Source organism: Lissotriton helveticus, chromosome 2_1 (genome assembly GCF_964261635.1).
Source record: "Lissotriton helveticus chromosome 2_1, aLisHel1.1, whole genome shotgun sequence".
Lineage (NCBI taxonomy): Eukaryota > Metazoa > Chordata > Amphibia > Caudata > Salamandridae > Lissotriton > Lissotriton helveticus.
Genome location: NC_136059.1, coordinates 1,819,283,850 through 1,819,301,933, shown reverse-complemented (window position 1 = coordinate 1,819,301,933; position 18,084 = coordinate 1,819,283,850).

Sequence of the window (18,084 nt, the reverse complement as noted above, 5' to 3'; positions counted from 1 at the left end):
GGTAAAGACATGGCTTGGTAGTGCGGACTAGACTGTTCCCATGAGGCACAGGGTCAGAGCTGATTTGCATATAGCCAGTGTCTAACCCAGGGTGGTGTGGAGTGCAAAAAAACTATGATTATAGGCCCAGATCCTTGTACTGGGGTGAATGTATGACATTGTTCTACATTCTGTCCATCAACTGTGTTTTTTGCAATTTTCACCCCGAGTGGCCTGGGTATGTTTAGACGTGAGTCCCAGGCTCTCCACACCACTGGAGTCAAGCTATCCAGGCTGATGAAGGCTGATAGCCAGAAACCGGTCCTTGGATGCTTGATTCCGGTCTGGGAAAGACATGGCTTGGTAGTTCGGACTGAACTGTTCCCATGAGGCACAGGGTCAGAGCTGATTTGCATATAGCCAGTGTCTAACCCAGGGTGGTGTGGAGTGCAAAAAAAAAAACGATGGATTTAGGCCCAGATCCTTGTACTGGGGTGAATGTATGACATTGTTCTACATTCTGTCCATCAACTGTGTTTTTTACAATTTTCACCCCGAGTGGGCTGGATATGCTCAGACGTGAGTCCCAGGCTCTCCACACCACTGGAGTCATGCTATCCAGGCTGATGAAGGCTGATAGCCAGAAACCGGTCCTTGGATGCTTGATTCCGGTCTGGGAAAGACATGGCTTGGTAGTTCGGACTGGACTGTTCCCATGAGGCACAGGGTCAGAGCTGATTTGCATATAGCCAGTGTCTAACCCAGGGTGGTGTGGAGTGCAAAAAAACGATGGATTTAGGCCCAGATCCTTGTACTGGGGTGAATGTATGACATTGTTCTACATTCTGTCCATCAACTGTGTTTTTTGCAATTTTCACCCCGAGTGGCCTGGTTATGCTCAGACGTGAGTCCCAGGCTCTCCACACCACTGGAGCCAAGCTCTCCAGGCTGATGAAGGCTGATAGCCAGAAACCGGTCCATGGATGCTTGATTACGGTCTGGGAAAGACATGGCTTGGTAGTTCGGACTGGACTGTTCCCATGAGACACAGGGTCAGAGCTGATTTGCATATAGCCAGTGTCTAACCCAGGGTGGTGTGGAGTGCAAAAAAACGATGGATTTAGGCCCAGATCCTTGTACTGGGGTGAATGTATGACATTGTTCTACATTCTGTCCATCAACTGTGTTTTTTGCAATTTTCACCCCGAGTGGGCTCGGTATGCTCAGACGTGAGTCCCAGGCTCTTCACACCACTGGAGTCATGCTATCCAGGCTGATGAAGGCTGATAGCCAGAAACCGGTCCTTGGATGCTTGATTCCGGTCTGGGAAAGACATGGCTTGGTAGTTCGGACTGGACTGTTCCCATGAGGCACAGGGTCAGAGCTGATTTGCATATAGCCAGTGTCTAACCCAGGGTGGTGTGGAATGCAAAAAAACCAATGGATTTAGGCCCAGATCCTTCTACTGGGGTGAATGTATGACATTGTTCTACATTCTGTCCATCAACTGTGTTTTTTGCAATTTTCACCCAAAGTGGGCTGGGTATGCTCAGACGTGAGTCCCAGGCTCTCCACACCACTGGAGTCAAGCTATCCAGGCTGATGAAGGCTGATAGCCAGAAACCGGTCCTTGGATGCTTGATTCCGGTCTGCGAAAGACATGGCTTGGTAGTTCGGACTGGACTGTTCCCATGAGGCACAGGGTCAGAGCTGATTTGCATATAGCCAGTGTCTAACCCAGGGTGGTGTGGAGTGCAAAAAAAAAAAACAACGATGGATTTAGGCCCAGATCCTTGTACTGGGGTGAATGTATGACATTGTTCTACATTCTGTCCATCAACTGTGTTTTTTACAATTTTCACCCTGAGTGGGCTGGGTATGCTCAGATGTGAGTCCCAGGCTCTCCACACCACTGGAGTCATGCTATCCAGGCTGATGAAGGCTGATAGCCAGAAACCGGTCCTTGGATGCTTGATTCCGGTCTGGGAAAGACATGGCTTGGTAGTTCGGACTAGACTGTTCCCATGAGGCACAGGGTCAGAGCTGAATTGCATATAGCCAGTGTCTAACCCAGGGTGGTGTGGAGTGCAAAAAAACAATGGATTTAGGCCCAGATCCTTGTACTGGGGTGAATGTATGACATTGTTCTACATTCTGTCCATCAACTGTGTTTTTTGCAATGTTCACCCCAAGTGGGCTGGGTATGCTCGGACGTGAGTCCCAGGCTCTCCACACCACTGGAGTCAAGCTATCCAGGCTGATGAAGGCTGATAGCCAGAAACCGGTCCTTGGATGCTTGATTCCCATCTGGGAAAGACATGGCTTGGTAGTTCGGACTGGACTGTTCCCATGAGGCACATGGTCAGAGCTGATTTGCATATAGCCAGTGCCTAACCCAGGGTGGTGTGGAGTGCAAAAAAACGATGGATTTAGGCCCAGATCCTTGTACTGGGGTGAATGTATGACATTGTTCTACATTCTGTCCATCAACTGTGTTTTTTGCAATTTTCACCCCGAGTGGGCTGGGTATGCTCAGACTTGAGTCCCAGGCTCTCCACACCACTGGAGTCAAGCTATCCAGGCTGATGAAGGCTGAAAGCCAGAAACCGGTCCTTGGATGCTTGATTCCGGTCTGGGAAAGACATGGCTTGGTAGTTCGGACTGGACTGTTCCCATCAGACACAGGATCAGAGCTGATTTGCATATAGCCAGTGTCTAACCCAGGGTGGTGTGGAGTGCAAAAAAACAATGGATTTAGGCCCATATCCTTGTACTGGGGTGAATGTATGACATTGTTTTACATTCTGTCAATCAACTGTGTTTTTTGCAATTTTCCCCCGAGTGGGCTGGGAATGCTCAGACGTGAGTCCCAGACTCTCCACACCACTGGAGTCAAGCTATCCAGGCTGATGAAGGCTGATAGCCAGAAACCGGTCCTTGGATGCTTGATTCCGGTCTGGGAAAGACATGGCTTGGTAGTTCGGACTGAACTGTTCCCATGAGGCACAGGGTCAGAGCTGATTTGCATATAGCCAGTGTCTAACCCAGGGTGGTGTGGAGTGCAAAAAAAAAACCGATGGATTTAGGCCCAGATCCTTGTACTGGGGTGAATGTATGACATTGTTCTACATTCTGTCCATCAACTGTGTTTTTTACAATTTTCACCCCGAGTGGGCTGGATATGCTCAGACGTGAGTCCCAGGCTCTCCAAACCACTGGAGTCATGCTATCCAGGCTGATGAAGGCTGATAGCCAGAAACCGGTCCTTGGATGCTTGATTCCGGTCTGGGAAAGACATGGCTTGGTAGTTCGGACTGGACTGTTCCCATGAGGCACAGGGTCAGAGCTGATTTGCATATAGCCAGTGTCTAACCCAGGGTGGTGTGGAGTGCAAAAAAACGATGGATTTAGGCCCAGATCCTTGTACTGGGGTGAATGTATGACATTGTTCTACATTCTGTCCATCAACTGTGTTTTTTGCAATTTTCACCCCGAGTGGCCTGGTTATGCTCAGACGTGAGTCCCAGGCTCTCCACACCACTGGAGCCAAGCTCTCCAGGCTGATGAAGGCTGATAGCCAGAAACCGGTCCATGGATGCTTGATTACGGTCTGGGAAAGACATGGCTTGGTAGTTCGGACTGGACTGTTCCCATGAGACACAGGGTCAGAGCTGATTTGCATATAGCCAGTGTCTAACCCAGGGTGGTGTGGAGTGCAAAAAAACGATGGATTTAGGCCCAGATCCTTGTACTGGGGTGAATGTATGACATTGTTCTACATTCTGTCCATCAACTGTGTTTTTTGCAATTTTCACCCCGAGTGGGCTGGGTATGCTCAGACTTGAGTCCCAGGCTCTCCACACCACTGGAGTCAAGCTATCCAGGCTGATGAAGGCTGATAGCCAGAAACCGGTCCTTGGATGCTTGATTCCGGTCTGGGAAAGACATGGCTTGGTAGTTCGGACTGGACTGTTCCCATGAGGCACAGGGTCAGAGCTGATTTGCATATAGCCAGTGTCTAACCCAGGGTGGTGTGGAGTGCAAAAAAATGATGGATTTAGGCCCAGATCCTTGTACTGGGGTGAATGTATGACATTGTTCTACATTCTGTCCATCAACTGTGTTTTTTGCAATTTTCACCCCGAGTGGGCTGGGTATGCTCAGACGTGAGTCCCAGGCTCTCCACACCACTGGAGTCAAGCTATCCAGGCTGATGAAGGCTGATAGCCAGAAACCGGTCCTTGGATGCTTGATTCCGGTCTAGGAAAGACATGGCTTGGTAGTTCGGACTGAACTGTTCCCATGAGGCACAGGGTCAGAACTGATTTGCATATAGCCAGTGTCTAACCCAGGGTGGTGTGTGGTGCAAAAAACAAAACGATGGATTTAGGCCCAGATCCTTGTACTGGGGTGAATGTATGACATTGTTCTACATTCTGTCCATCAACTGTGTTTTTTGCAATTTTAACCCCGAGTGGGCTGGGTATGCTCAGACGTGAGTCCCAGGCTCTCCACACCACTGGAGTCATGCTATCCAGGCTGATGAAGGCTGATAGCCAGAAACCGGTCCTTGGATGCTTGATTCCGGTCTGGTAAAGACATGGCTTGGTAGTGCGGACTAGACTGTTCCCATGAGGCACAGGGTCAGAGCTGATTTGCATATAGCCAGTGTCTAACCCAGGGTGGTGTGGAGTGCAAAAAAACTATGATTATAGGCCCAGATCCTTGTACTGGGGTGAATGTATGACATTGTTCTACATTCTGTCCATCAACTGTGTTTTTTGCAATTTTCACCCCGAGTGGCCTGGGTATGTTTAGACGTGAGTCCCAGGCTCTCCACACCACTGGAGTCAAGCTATCCAGGCTGATGAAGGCTGATAGCCAGAAACCGGTCCTTGGATGCTTGATTCCGGTCTGGGAAAGACATGGCTTGGTAGTTCGGACTGAACTGTTCCCATGAGGCACAGGGTCAGAGCTGATTTGCATATAGCCAGTGTCTAACCCAGGGTGGTGTGGAGTGCAAAAAAAAAACGATGGATTTAGGCCCAGATCCTTGTACTGGGGTGAATGTATGACATTGTTCTACATTCTGTCCATCAACTGTGTTTTTTACAATTTTCACCCCGAGTGGGCTGGATATGCTCAGACGTGAGTCCCAGGCTCTCCACACCACTGGAGTCATGCTATCCAGGCTGATGAAGGCTGATAGCCAGAAACCGGTCCTTGGATGCTTGATTCCGGTCTGGGAAAGACATGGCTTGGTAGTTCGGACTGGACTGTTCCCATGAGGCACAGGGTCAGAGCTGATTTGCATATAGCCAGTGTCTAACCCAGGGTGGTGTGGAGTGCAAAAAAACGATGGATTTAGGCCCAGATCCTTGTACTGGGGTGAATGTATGACATTGTTCTACATTCTGTCCATCAACTGTGTTTTTTGCAATTTTCACCCCGAGTGGCCTGGTTATGCTCAGACGTGAGTCCCAGGCTCTCCACACCACTGGAGCCAAGCTCTCCAGGCTGATGAAGGCTGATAGCCAGAAACCGGTCCATGGATGCTTGATTACGGTCTGGGAAAGACATGGCTTGGTAGTTCGGACTGGACTGTTCCCATGAGACACAGGGTCAGAGCTGATTTGCATATAGCCAGTGTCTAACCCAGGGTGGTGTGGAGTGCAAAAAAACGATGGATTTAGGCCCAGATCCTTGTACTGGGGTGAATGTATGACATTGTTCTACATTCTGTCCATCAACTGTGTTTTTTGCAATTTTCACCCCGAGTGGGCTGGGTATGCTCAGACTTGAGTCCCAGGCTCTCCACACCACTGGAGTCAAGCTATCCAGGCTGATGAAGGCTGATAGCCAGAAACCGGTCCTTGGATGCTTGATTCCGGTCTGGGAAAGACATGGCTTGGTAGTTCGGACTGGACTGTTCCCATGAGGCACAGGGTCAGAGCTGATTTGCATATAGCCAGTGTCTAACCCAGGGTGGTGTGGAGTGCAAAAAAATGATGGATTTAGGCCCAGATCCTTGTACTGGGGTGAATGTATGACATTGTTCTACATTCTGTCCATCAACTGTGTTTTTTGCAATTTTCACCCCGAGTGGGCTGGGTATGCTCAGACGTGAGTCCCAGGCTCTCCACACCACTGGAGTCAAGCTATCCAGGCTGATGAAGGCTGATAGCCAGAAACCGGTCCTTGGATGCTTGATTCCGGTCTAGGAAAGACATGGCTTGGTAGTTCGGACTGGACTGTTCCCATGAGGCACAGGGTCAGAACTGATTTGCATATAGCCAGTGTCTAACCCAGGGTGGTGTGTGGTGCAAAAAAAAAACGATGGATTTAGGCCCAGATCCTTGTACTGGGGTGAATGTATGACATTGTTCTACATTCTGTCCATCAACTGTGTTTTTTGCAATTTTCACCCCGAGTGGGCTGGGTATGCTCAGACGTGAGTCCCAGGCTCTCCACACCACTGGAGTCATGCTATCCAGGCTGATGAAGGCTGATAGCCAGAAACCGGTCCTTGGATGCTTGATTCCGGTCTGGTAAAGACATGGCTTGGTAGTGCGGACTAGACTGTTCCCATGAGGCACAGGGTCAGAGCTGATTTGCATATAGCCAGTGTCTAACCCAGGGTGGTGTGGAGTGCAAAAAAACTATGATTATAGGCCCAGATCCTTGTACTGGGGTGAATGTATGACATTGTTCTACATTCTGTCCATCAACTGTGTTTTTTGCAATTTTCACCCCGAGTGGCCTGGGTATGTTTAGACGTGAGTCCCAGGCTCTCCACACCACTGGAGTCAAGCTATCCAGGCTGATGAAGGCTGATAGCCAGAAACCGGTCCTTGGATGCTTGATTCCGGTCTGGGAAAGACATGGCTTGGTAGTTCGGACTGGACTGTTCCCATGAGGCACAGGGTCAGAACTGATTTGCATATAGCCAGTGTCTAACCCGGGGTGGTGTGGAGTGCAAATGGATTTAGGCCCAGATCCTTGTACTGGGGTGAATGTATGACATTGTTCTACATTCTGTCCATAAACTGTGTTTTTGCAATTTTCACCTTGAGTGGGCTGGGTATGCTCAGACGTGAGTCCCAGGCTCTCCACACCACTGGAGTCAAGCTATCCAGGCTGATGAAGGCTGATAGCCAGAAACCGGTCCTTGGATGCTTGATTCCGGTCTGGGAAAGACGTGGCTTGGTAGTTCGGACTAGACTGTTCCCATGAGGCACAGGGTCAGAGCTGATTTGCATATAGCCAGTGTCTAACCCAGGGTGGTGTGGAGTGCAAAAAAACGATGGATTTAGGCCCAGATCCTTGTACTGGGGTGAATGTATGACATTGTTCTACATTCTGTCCATCAACTGTGTTTTTTGCAATTTTCACCCCGAGTGGCCTGGTTATGCTCAGACGTGAGTCCCAGGCTCTCCACACCACTGGAGCCAAGCTCTCCAGGCTGATGAAGGCTGATAGCCAGAAACCGGTCCTTGGATGCTTGATTACGGTCTGGGAAAGACATGGCTTGGTAGTTCGGACTGGACTGTTCCCATGAGGCACAGGGTCAGAGCTGATTTGCATATAGCCAGTGTCTAACCCAGGGTGGTGTGGAGTGCAAAAAAACCGATGGATTTAGGCCCAGATCCTTCTACTGGGGTGAATGTATGACATTGTTCTACATTCTGTCCATCAACGGTGTTTTTTGCAATTTTCACCCCAAGTGGGCTGGGTATGCTCAGACGTGAGTCCCAGGCTCTCCACACCACTGGAGTCAAGCTATCCAGGCTGATGAAGGCTGATAGCCAGAAACCGGTCCTTGGATGCTTGATTCCGGTCTGGGAAAGACATGGCTTGGTAGTTCGGACTGGACTGTTCCCATGAGGCACAGGGTCAGAGCTGATTTGCATATAGCCAGTGTCTAACCCAGGGTGGTGTGGGGTGCAAAAAAAAAAAACGATGGATTTAGGCCCAGATCCTTGTACTGGGGTGAATGTATGACATTGTTCTACATTCTGTCCATCAACTGTGTTTTTTGCAATTTTCACCCCGAGTGGGCTCGGTATGCTCAGACGTGAGTCCCAGGCTCTTCACACCACTGGAGTCATGCTATCCATGCTGATGAAGGCTGATAGCCAGAAACCGGTCCTTGGATGCTTGATTCCGGTCTGGGAAAGACAAGGCTTGGTAGTTCGGACTAGACTGTTCCCATGAGGCACAGGGTCAGAGCTGATTTGCATATAGCCAGTGTCTAACCCAGGGTGGTGTGGAGTGCAACCAAAAAAAACAATGGATATAGGCCCAGATCCTTGTACTGGGGTGAATGTATGACATTGTTCTACATTCTGTCCATCAACTGTGTTTTTTGCAATTTTCACCCCGAGTGGCCTGGGTATGCTCAGACGTGAGTCCCAGGCTCTCCACACCACTGGAGTCAAGCTATCCAGGCTGATGAAGGCTGATAGCCAGAAACCGGTCCTTGGATGCTTGATTCCGGTCTGGGAAAGACATGGCTTGGTAGTTCGGACTGGACTGTTCCCATGAGGCACAGGGTCAGAGCTGATTTGCATATAGCCAGTGTCTAACCCAGGGTGGTGTGGAGTGCAAAAAAATGATGGATTTAGGCCCAGATCCTTGTACTGGGGTGAATGTATGACATTGTTCTACATTCTGTCCATCAACTGTGTTTTTTGCAATTTTCACCCAAAGTGGGCTGGGTATGCTCAGACGTGAGTCCCAGGCTCTCCACACCACTAGAGTCAAGCTATCCAGGCTGATGAAGGCTGATAGCCAGAAACCGGTCATTGGATGCTTGATTCCGGTCTGGGAAAGACATGGCTTGGTAGTTCGAACTGGACTGTTCCCATGAGGCACAGGGTCAGAGCTGATTTGCATATAGCCAGTGTCTAACCCAGGGTGGTGTGGAGTGCAAAAAAAAAAAAAACGATGGATTTAGGCCCAGATCCTTGTACTGGGGTGAATGTATGACATTGTTCTACATTCTGTCCATCAACTGTGTTTTTTACAATTTTCACCCTGAGTGGGCTGGGTATGCTCGGACGTGAGTCCCAGGCTCTCCACACCACTGGAGTCAAGCTATCCAGGCTGATGAAGGCTGATAGCCAGAAACCGGTCCTTGGATGCTTGATTCCGGTCTGGGAAAGACGTGGCTTGGTAGTTCGGACTAGACTGTTCCCATGAGGCACAGGGTCAGAGCTGATTTGCATATAGCCAGTGTCTAACCCAGGGTGGTGTGGAGTGCAAAAAAACGATGGATTTAGGCCCAGATCCTTGTACTGGGGTGAATGTATGACATTGTTCTACATTCTGTCCATCAACTGTGTTTTTTGCAATTTTCACCCCGAGTGGCCTGGTTATGCTCAGACGTGAGTCCCAGGCTCTCCACACCACTGGAGCCAAGCTATCCAGGCTGATGAAGGCTGATAGCCAGAAACCGGTCCTTGGATGCTTGATTACGGTCTGGGAAAGACATGGCTTGGTAGTTCGGACTGGACTGTTCCCATGAGGCACAGGGTCAGAGCTGATTTGCATATAGCCAGTGTCTAACCCAGGGTGGTGTGGAGTGCAAAAAAACCGATGGATTTAGGCCCAGATCCTTCTACTGGGGTGAATGTATGACATTGTTCTACATTCTGTCCATCAACGGTGTTTTTTGCAATTTTCACCCCAAGTGGGCTGGGTATGCTCAGACGTGAGTCCCAGGCTCTCCACACCACTGGAGTCAAGCTATCCAGGCTGATGAAGGCTGATAGCCAGAAACCGGTCCTTGGATGCTTGATTCCGGTCTGGGAAAGACATGGCTTGGTAGTTCGGACTGGACTGTTCCCATGAGGCACAGGGTCAGAGCTGATTTGCATATAGCCAGTGTCTAACCCAGGGTGGTGTGGGGTGCAAAAAAAAAAAACGATGGATTTAGGCCCAGATCCTTGTACTGGGGTGAATGTATGACATTGTTCTACATTCTGTCCATCAACTGTGTTTTTTGCAATTTTCACCCCGAGTGGGCTCGGTATGCTCAGACGTGAGTCCCAGGCTCTTCACACCACTGGAGTCATGCTATCCATGCTGATGAAGGCTGATAGCCAGAAACCGGTCCTTGGATGCTTGATTCCGGTCTGGGAAAGACAAGGCTTGGTAGTTCGGACTAGACTGTTCCCATGAGGCACAGGGTCAGAGCTGATTTGCATATAGCCAGTGTCTAACCCAGGGTGGTGTGGAGTGCAACCAAAAAAAACAATGGATATAGGCCCAGATCCTTGTACTGGGGTGAATGTATGACATTGTTCTACATTCTGTCCATCAACTGTGTTTTTTGCAATTTTCACCCCGAGTGGCCTGGGTATGCTCAGACGTGAGTCCCAGGCTCTCCACACCACTGGAGTCAAGCTATCCAGGCTGATGAAGGCTGATAGCCAGAAACCGGTCCTTGGATGCTTGATTCCGGTCTGGGAAAGACATGGCTTGGTAGTTCGGACTGGACTGTTCCCATGAGGCACAGGGTCAGAGCTGATTTGCATATAGCCAGTGTCTAACCCAGGGTGGTGTGGAGTGCAAAAAAATGATGGATTTAGGCCCAGATCCTTGTACTGGGGTGAATGTATGACATTGTTCTACATTCTGTCCATCAACTGTGTTTTTTGCAATTTTCACCCAAAGTGGGCTGGGTATGCTCAGACGTGAGTCCCAGGCTCTCCACACCACTAGAGTCAAGCTATCCAGGCTGATGAAGGCTGATAGCCAGAAACCGGTCATTGGATGCTTGATTCCGGTCTGGGAAAGACATGGCTTGGTAGTTCGAACTGGACTGTTCCCATGAGGCACAGGGTCAGAGCTGATTTGCATATAGCCAGTGTCTAACCCAGGGTGGTGTGGAGTGCAAAAAAAAAAAAAACGATGGATTTAGGCCCAGATCCTTGTACTGGGGTGAATGTATGACATTGTTCTACATTCTGTCCATCAACTGTGTTTTTTACAATTTTCACCCTGAGTGGGCTGGGTATGCTCGGACGTGAGTCCCAGGCTCTCCACACCACTGGAGTCAAGCTATCCAGGCTGATGAAGGCTGATAGCCAGAAACCGGTCCTTGGATGCTTGATTCCCATCTGGGAAAGACATGGCTTGGTAGTTCGGACTGGACTGTTCCCATGAGGCACAGGGTCAGAGCTGATTTGCATATAGCCAGTGCCTCACCCAGGGTGGTGTGGAGTGCAAATGGATTTAGGCCCAGATCCTTGTACTGGGGTGAATGTATGACATTGTTCTACATTCTGTCCATAAACTGTGTTTTTTGCAATTTTCACCTTGAGTGGGCTGGGTATGCTCAGACGTGAGTCCCAGGCTCTCCACACCACTGGAGTCAAGCTATCCAGGCTGATGAAGGCTGATAGCCAGAAACCGGTCCTTGGATGCTTGATTCCGGTCTGGGAAAGACGTGGCTTGGTAGTTCGGACTAGACTGTTCCCATGAGGCACAGGGTCAGAGCTGATTTGCATATAGCCAGTGTCTAACCCAGGGTGGTGTGGAGTGCAAAAAAACGATGGATTTAGGCCCAGATCCTTGTACTGGGGTGAATGTATGACATTGTTCTACATTCTGTCCATCAACTGTGTTTTTTGCAATTTTCACCCCGAGTGGCCTGGTTATGCTCAGACGTGAGTCCCAGGCTCTCCACACCACTGGAGCCAAGCTCTCCAGGCTGATGAAGGCTGATAGCCAGAAACCGGTCCTTGGATGCTTGATTACGGTCTGGGAAAGACATGGCTTGGTAGTTCGGACTGGACTGTTCCCATGAGGCACAGGGTCAGAGCTGATTTGCATATAGCCAGTGTCTAACCCAGGGTGGTGTGGAGTGCAAAAAAACCGATGGATTTAGGCCCAGATCCTTCTACTGGGGTGAATGTATGACATTGTTCTACATTCTGTCCATCAACGGTGTTTTTTGCAATTTTCACCCCAAGTGGGCTGGGTATGCTCAGACGTGAGTCCCAGGCTCTCCACACCACTGGAGTCAAGCTATCCAGGCTGATGAAGGCTGATAGCCAGAAACCGGTCCTTGGATGCTTGATTCCGGTCTGGGAAAGACATGGCTTGGTAGTTCGGACTGGACTGTTCCCATGAGGCACAGGGTCAGAGCTGATTTGCATATAGCCAGTGTCTAACCCAGGGTGGTGTGGGGTGCAAAAAAAAAAACGATGGATTTAGGCCCAGATCCTTGTACTGGGGTGAATGTATGACATTGTTCTACATTCTGTCCATCAACTGTGTTTTTTGCAATTTTCACCCCGAGTGGGCTCGGTATGCTCAGACGTGAGTCCCAGGCTCTTCACACCACTGGAGTCATGCTATCCAGGCTGATGAAGGCTGATAGCCAGAAACCGGTCCTTGGATGCTTGATTCCGGTCTGGGAAAGACATGGCTTGGTAGTTCGGACTAGACTGTTCCCATGAGGCACAGGGTCAGAGCTGATTTGCATATAGCCAGTGTCTAACCCAGGGTGGTGTGGAGTGCAAAAAAAACAATGGATATAGGCCCAGATCCTTGTACTGGGGTGAATGTATGACATTGTTCTGCATTCTGTCCATCAACTGTGTTTTTTGCAATTTTCACCCCGAGTGGCCTGGGTATGCTCAGACGTGAGTCCCAGGCTCTCCACACCACTGGAGTCAAGCTATCCAGGCTGATGAAGGCTGATAGCCAGAAACCGGTCCTTGGATGCTTGATTCCGGTCTGGGAAAGACATGGCTTGGTAGTTCGGACTGGACTGTTCCCATGAGGCACAGGGTCAGAGCTGATTTGCATATAGCCAGTGTCTAACCCAGGGTGGTGTGGAGTGCAAAAAAATGATGGATTTAGGCCCAGATCCTTGTACTGGGGTGAATGTATGACATTGTTCTACATTCTGTCCATCAACTGTGTTTTTTGCAATTTTCACCCAAAGTGGGCTGGGTATGCTCAGACGTGAGTCCCAGGCTCTCCACACCACTAGAGTCAAGCTATCCAGGCTGATGAAGGCTGATAGCCAGAAACCGGTCCTTGGATGCTTGATTCCGGTCTGGGAAAGACATGGCTTGGTAGTTCGAACTGGACTGTTCCCATGAGGCACAGGGTCAGAGCTGATTTGCATATAGCCAGTGTCTAACCCAGGGTGGTGTGGAGTGCAAAAAAATGATGGATTTAGGCCCAGATCCTTGTACTGGGGTGAATGTATGACATTGTTCTACATTCTGTCCATCAACTGTGTTTTTTGCAATTTTCACCCAAAGTGGGCTGGGTATGCTCAGACGTGAGTCCCAGGCTCTCCACACCACTAGAGTCAAGCTATCCAGGCTGATGAAGGCTGATAGCCAGAAACCGGTCCTTGGATGCTTGATTCCGGTCTGGGAAAGACATGGCTTGGTAGTTCGGACTGGACTGTTCCCATGAGGCACAGGGTCAGAGCTGATTTGCATATAGCCAGTGTCTAACCCAGGGTGGTGTGGGGTGCAAAAAAAAAAACGATGGATTTAGGCCCAGATCCTTGTACTGGGGTGAATGTATGACATTGTTCTACATTCTGTCCATCAACTGTGTTTTTTGCAATTTTCACCCCGAGTGGGCTCGGTATGCTCAGACGTGAGTCCCAGGCTCTTCACACCACTGGAGTCATGCTATCCAGGCTGATGAAGGCTGATAGCCAGAAACCGGTCCTTGGATGCTTGATTCCGGTCTGGGAAAGACATGGCTTGGTAGTTCGGACTAGACTGTTCCCATGAGGCACAGGGTCAGAGCTGATTTGCATATAGCCAGTGTCTAACCCAGGGTGGTGTGGAGTGCAAAAAAAACAATGGATATAGGCCCAGATCCTTGTACTGGGGTGAATGTATGACATTGTTCTACATTCTGTCCATCAACTGTGTTTTTTGCAATTTTCACCCCGAGTGGCCTGGGTATGCTCAGACGTGAGTCCCAGGCTCTCCACACCACTGGAGTCAAGCTATCCAGGCTGATGAAGGCTGATAGCCAGAAACCGGTCCTTGGATGCTTGATTCCGGTCTGGGAAAGACATGGCTTGGTAGTTCGGACTGGACTGTTCCCATGAGGCACAGGGTCAGAGCTGATTTGCATATAGCCAGTGTCTAACCCAGGGTGGTGTGGAGTGCAAAAAAATGATGGATTTAGGCCCAGATCCTTGTACTGGGGTGAATGTATGACATTGTTCTACATTCTGTCCATCAACTGTGTTTTTTGCAATTTTCACCCAAAGTGGGCTGGGTATGCTCAGACGTGAGTCCCAGGCTCTCCACACCACTAGAGTCAAGCTATCCAGGCTGATGAAGGCTGATAGCCAGAAACCGGTCCTTGGATGCTTGATTCCGGTCTGGGAAAGACATGGCTTGGTAGTTCGAACTGGACTGTTCCCATGAGGCACAGGGTCAGAGCTGATTTGCATATAGCCAGTGTCTAACCCAGGGTGGTGTGGAGTGCAAAAAAAAAAAAAAAGATGGATTTAGGCCCAGATCCTTGTACTGGGGTGAATGTATGACATTGTTCTACATTCTGTCCATCAACTGTGTTTTTTACAATTTTCACCCTGAGTGGGCTGGGTATGCTCGGACATGAGTCCCAGGCTCTCCACACCACTGGAGTCAAGCTATCCAGGCTGATGAAGGCTGATAGCCAGAAACCGGTCCTTGGATGCTTGATTCCCATCTGGGAAAGACATGGCTTGGTAGTTCGGACTGGACTGTTCCCATGAGGCACAGGGTCAGAGCTGATTTGCATATAGCCAGTGCCTAACCCAGGGTGGTGTGGAGTGCAAAAAAACGATGGATTTAGGCCCAGATCCTTGTACTGGGGTGAATGTATGACATTGTTCTACATTCTGTCCATCAACTGTGTTTTTTGCAATTTTCACCCCGAGTGGGCTGGGTATGCTCAGACTTGAGTCCCAGGCTCTCCACACCACTGGAGTCAAGCTATCCAGGCTGATGAAGGCTGAAAGCCAGAAACCGGTCCTTGGATGCTTGATTCCGGTCTGGGAAAGACATGGCTTGGTAGTTCGGACTGGACTGTTCCCATGAGACACAGGATCAGAGCTGATTTGCATATAGCCAGTGTCTAACCCAGGGTGGTGTGGAGTGCAAAAAAACAATGGATTTAGGCCCATATCCTTGTACTGGGGTGAATGTATGACATTGTTCTACATTCTGTCAATCAACTGTGTTTTTTGCAATTTTCCCCCGAGTGGGCTGGGAATGCTCAGACGTGAGTCCCAGGCTCTCCACACCACTGGAGTCAAGCTATCCAGGCTGATGAAGGCTGATAGCCAGAAACCGGTCCTTGGATGCTTGATTCCGGTCTGGGAAAGACATGGCTTGGTAGTTCGGACTGAACTGTTCCCATGAGGCACAGGGTCAGAGCTGATTTGCATATAGCCAGTGTCTAGCCCAGGGTGGTGTGGAGTGCAAAAAAAAAAAAACGATGGATTTAGGCCCAGATCCTTGTACTGGGGTGAATGTATGACATTGTTCTACATTCTGTCCATCAACTGTGTTTTTTACAATTTTCACCCCGAGTGGGCTGGATATGCTCAGACGTGAGTCCCAGGCTCTCCACACCACTGGAGTCATGCTATCCAGGCTGATGAAGGCTGATAGCCAGAAACCGGTCCTTGGATGCTTGATTCCGGTCTGGGAAAGACATGGCTTGGTAGTTCGGGCTGGACTGTTCCCATGAGACACAGGGTCAGAGCTGATTTGCATATAGCCAGTGTCTAACCCAGGGTGGTGTGGAGTGCAAAAAAACAATGGATTTAGGCCCAGATCCTTGTACTGGGGTGAATGTATGACATTGTTCTACATTCTGTCAATCAACTGTGTTTTTTGCAATTTTCCCCCCGAGTGGGCTGGATATGCTCAGACTTGAGTCCCAGGCTCTCCACACCACTGGAGTCAAGCTATCCAGGCTGATGAAGGCTGATAGCCAGAAACCGGTCCTTGGATGCTTGATTCCCGTCTGGGAAAGACATGGATTGGTAGTTCGGACTGGACTGTTCCCATGAGGCACAGGGTCAGAGCTGATTTGCATATAGCCAGTGTCTAACCCAGGGTGGTGTGGAGTGCAAAAAAACGATGGATTTAGGCCTAGATCCTTGTACTGGGGTGAATGTATAACATTGTTCTACATTCTGTCCATCAACTGTGTTTTTTGCAATTTTCACCCCGAGTGGGCTGGGTATGCTCAGACTTGAGTCCCAGGCTCTCCACACCACTGAAGTCAAGCTATCCAGGCTGATGAAGGCTGATAGACAGAAACCGGTCCTTGGATGCTTGATTCCGGTCTGGGAAAGACATGGCTTGGTAGTTCGGACTGGACTGTTCCCATGAGGCACAGGGTCAGAGCTGATTTGCATATAGCCAGTGTCTAACCCAGGGTGGTGTGGGGTGCAAAAAAAAAAAATGATGGATTTAGGCCCAGATCCTTGTACTGGGGTGAATGTATGACATTGTTCTACATTCTGTCCATCAACTGAGTTTTTTGCAATTTTCACCCCGAGTGGGCTGGGTATGCTCAGACTTAAGTCCCAGGCTCTCCACACCACTGGAGTCAAGCTATCCAGGCTGATGAAGGCTTATAGCCAGAAACCGGTCCTTGGATGCTTGATTCCGGTCTGGGAAAGACATGGCTTGGTAGTTCGAACTGGACTGTTCCCATGAGGCACAGGGTCAGAGCTGATTTGCATATAGCCAGTGTCTAACCCAGGGTGGTGTGGAGTGCAAAAAAACAATGGATTTAGGCCCAGATCCTTGTACTGGGGTGAATGTATGACATTGTTCTACATTCTGTCAATCAACTGTGTTTTTTGCAATTTTCCCCCCGAGTGGGCTGGGTATGCTCAGACGTGAGTCCCAGGCTCTCCACACCACTGGAGTCAAGCTATCCAGGCTGATGAAGGCTGATAGCCAGAAACCGGTCCTTGGATGCTTGATTCCCGTCTGGGAAAGACATGGATTGGTAGTTCGGACTGGACTGTTCCCATGAGGCACAGGGTCAGAGCTGATTTGCATATAGCCAGTGTCTAACCCAGGGTGGTGTGGAGTGCAAAAAAACGATGGATTTAGGCCCAGATCCTTGTACTGGGGTGAATGTATGACATTGTTCTACATTCTGTCCATCAACTGTGTTTTTTGCAATTTTCACCCCGAGTGGGCTGGGTATGCTCAGACTTGAGTCCCAGGCTCTCCACACCACTGAAGTCAAGCTATCCAGGCGGATGAAGGCTGATAGCCAGAAACCGGTCCTTGGATGCTTGATTCCGGTCTGGGAAAGACATGGCTTGGTAGTTCGGACTGGACTGTTCCCTTGAGGCACAGGGTCAGAGCTGATTTGCATATAGCCAGTGTCTAACCCAGGGTGGTGTGGGGTGCAAAAAAAACAAACAATGGATTTAGGCCCAGATCCTTGTACTGGGGTGAATGTATGACTTTGTTCTACATTCTGTCCATCAACTGTGTTTTTTGCAATTTTCACCCCGAGTGGGCTGGGTATGCTCAGACGTGAATCCCAGGCTCTCCACACCACTGGAGTCATGCTATCCAGGCTGATGAAGGCTGATAGCCAGAAACCGGTCCTTGGATGCTTGATTCCGGTCTGGGAAAGACATGGCTTGGTAGTTCGGACTAGACTGTTCCCATGAGGCACAGGGTCAGAGCTGATTTGCATATAGCCAGTGTCTAACCCAGGGTGGTGTGGAATGCAAACAAACGATGGATTTAGGCCCAGATCCTTGTACTGGGGTGAATGTATGACATTGTTCTACATTCTGTCCATAAACTGTGTTTTTTGCAGTTTTCACCTTGAGTGGGCTGGGTATGCTCAGACGTGAGTCCCTGGCTCTCCACACCACTGGAGTCAAGCTATCCAGGCTGATGAAGGCTGATAGCCAGAAACCGGTCCTTGGATGCTTGATTCCGGTCTGGGAAAGACATGGCTTGGTAGTTCGGACTGGACTGTTCCCATGAGGCAGAGGGTCAGAGCTGATTTGCATATAGTCAGTGTCTAACCCAGGGTGGTGTGGAATGCAAAAAAACCAATGGATTTAGGCCC